This window comes from Parasteatoda tepidariorum, chromosome 8 (assembly GCF_043381705.1).
Source record: "Parasteatoda tepidariorum isolate YZ-2023 chromosome 8, CAS_Ptep_4.0, whole genome shotgun sequence".
Lineage (NCBI taxonomy): Eukaryota > Metazoa > Arthropoda > Arachnida > Araneae > Theridiidae > Parasteatoda > Parasteatoda tepidariorum.
The window spans coordinates 73644564-73647743 of NC_092211.1; the positions used below are offsets into that span (position 1 = coordinate 73644564).

At 28.2% G+C, this 3180-nt stretch overlaps 1 pseudogene; it reads left to right on the plus strand.

Moving 5' to 3' along the window:
• Positions 1–342: 342 nt before the first annotated feature.
• LOC122271804 (putative sodium-dependent multivitamin transporter) overlaps positions 343–3180 on the plus strand; it is a 26746-nt pseudogene continuing 23908 nt past the window's right edge.

Genomic DNA, 3180 nt, shown 5'->3' on the forward strand with positions numbered 1-3180 from the left:
GTGGTTCAAATAACGGATGCTATTTCTAAAACATATCAATTACGATTTAACAGCGCACAGTATATATCTATTCTTTCAATTGATATTCAAATGCAAGACAAATTAATTATTGAAAAAAAAATAAAAAAACAACTGCAAAAAATGTTACCTTCTTAGAGTTTATAGTTTATAGCATTTTCTTCCACGTGTTATCAATATAAACAACGTTTAATGAGAATAAGACAGTAATAATTATGAGAAATGATATGTTTTTACGAACATAAATCTCCCTCAAATGAACTTAATTTCTTTTCAGCGTCTCATTACCAGAGGATTCTTTTTACCGCATTTAATAAGCTAGAGCAAGTCGCAAAAGTTTGAAATCAGACAAAGAAATCAAAATGTTTAAAAAATACAGTCTTGGTGTAGCCGATTATGTTATTATTTCGTTGACACTTTTGTTATCAGCTGGGATAGGGTTATGTGCAAGGTATTTCAAAGGTCAGCAGAAAATATCTTCGGATTATTTCTTGGCAGGAAAAAATATGGCAAAATTTCCTGTCATTTTTTCCATCATTGTCACTTTAACATCCACGGCTTCTTTTCTTTCATCGCCAGCTGAAGTTTACAAATATGGTATTGCTTTTATTATCACTATTTTTATGATACCCATAGGAATGTTTATATCATCAAGCGTTATTATACCAGTGTATTTTCAATGCGAAGTCTCAAGCATAACTGAGGTAAGAAATTGAAATTTATTAAATGAAGTTTTTGTTTTCAAATTGCTAAAAGAAGTAAATGTAAGGGCTTAGGGCTATATAATTATAACTCTCACAGTACCCAAGTGAAAATTTTAGGTGGCACCATCAAAACATTTTGATGGTTTATGTTGTTTTCAGTGTTATTCATGATGGTCACTATCTTCCAACATTTTCCATTATGCGTTCATGGTTTTTGATATGCCAACAAACTTCCATCATTCCGTGATGGAATATGCTATTTTAATACTATGATGATTAGCTTTCAAAAGAAGTTTGCTTCTCTTGGACCAACAATCCATGATGATCCATGATGGTTCCAACTATGCATTTACATGATGGTTTAATAGGAATTTTTGATGGTTCAACATGATTCCGTTGGTTAAACAAACCATCAAAACAAGTTGCTATTCTCATATTGGACCATTATAAAGCAGTCCGAATTTCTACTTTGGAGTGATGGTTGTTTATGGTGGTTGCTATCAAAAATATAATGGTTCATGATGAAATTATTGATGGTTATCCTCAAGATTATGTTGGTTCATCTATGAAAAACCATCAAAAAGACTTGGGTAGTCTTGAAAAGTCTTATAGACTAATCCTGAATTTGATTTTACGTCAATCTCAAAAATTCAGCCAGCCAGTTATGACACAGGTGTCTAACTTGCAAAAATGCTTGGTTGATAATAATGAGATTAACATTTTTTTTTCCTCGATTCTTATCTATCAGTTTTAAAAGTTTTCTAGAAAGTGGCCATCATGTAATAGTATATGTCTGTGAATTGACGGCGTTATCTATTGAAAATTTTGAAGGAAAAAAAAACACTGCTAAGGTGCTTATATGGAAACAACACTGATAAAAGATTTTGAGTAAAAATTGTCACTTTCGGAAATAGTATGGCTTATAAATATGTTACTTCATGTTAAACTCTTCTTTTGTAAACTAGAACCTAACTTACATCAACGTATAATTTCCTTTTCATTAAAATTTATTATCAATTTATGCTGAAATCCAAAAATATTGTTGCTAAACCACAAATTTACGGTATGTTGTATAGTTTATGTTAAAAGCACAATGATAAATTTCGTGTACAAAGTTATAGAGTTTATTCCCAAAATATTGCTACTCTGTAAATATTTACTCACTCGGGTATATTTTTACTCAAATAAAATCGTAATTTTTTTTCATGCTTATTTTTGTAATATTCCTTGTGACTTATTAAAACAATAATATTGATAAAAACAATTTTTTTAATTTCAAAAATTGTACTTATTTACAAAAATAAATGAAAAAATAAATGGAAAAAAAATGAAATAAAATAAATAAAATATTCCAGAGCAACTACATCATCTTTCCAAGTTGCTCTGAAATTGCAACGCCATTATTTATCGAGAATTTTTGGCCAAAAATTCACTAAATGTGAATATTGTGAATTTTCTTATTCCTGATAGAAATTGTACCTTCTGTTTTCCAATTTCAATGTATTGATATATTCACTCCTAAAAAATTAAAAAAAAAAAAAAAAACAAGTTTGTAGCATATTTTCATGAGTGATTTTTTTATGACAGGATTTCATAATATCTTTTTTCTCAGTTATTCTGTTAAAGTTCCTGAATTTGACTATGAAAATTTAAAAAAAAAATACAAATAAAATTTCACCCCTTTGACATTTAACTGTTAATATTTCTCTAAAATTTCACTCAAAAATTCATGGCTAAATGTTGAACCATAATAGCGGTACTTGAGGGTTCAAACATGATGCTACCTTAATAATATAGTTCAAAAAATACAATAATACGGTTTAACTTAGCAGATTTTAAATATATTAAGTTTCTCCTGGAATAAAAATTTTTTCTGTTTTTTTTTCATCTATTTATTTATTTTTTTACAATTTTAATGAAATTTCTCTTGAAATTGTAATTTTATTGATTTACATGAACTTTATTTTTTTCTTTCCTCCAGACGTGGACACGTACCTAGGTTTGCAAAACCCTTTTTAAATACGGTGATATGATCTCAGATCTCGGGGTTTTCAATCATAACAAACGCCTTTTAACATAAAATATATTTAATAACAAGAAGGATGATGATAATGGTACAGTGTCATGGAGGAAACTGATTAGAAACTAACTGATTTTACATTGCTGCGCAGAGCGCCATCTATTGAGTTATAGAAATTATAATTAGTATGGAGAAATAATATTAACACACTTCCCCCCGATGAACTCTTAGTTCATAACAATTTAGTCATTTCATATATTAATCAAAGTTATTTTTCTCAAATGTAAGGTACCAATATTTAAAATATAATATAATCTTACCTTTTTACAATATGAGCCCTTCTTAATTATATAAAGATTATAATGCAATAATATTAATTGAATTCTTAAAATAATATGTTTCATGAGCATTAGTTCAAACCTTTAACAAATTATTACC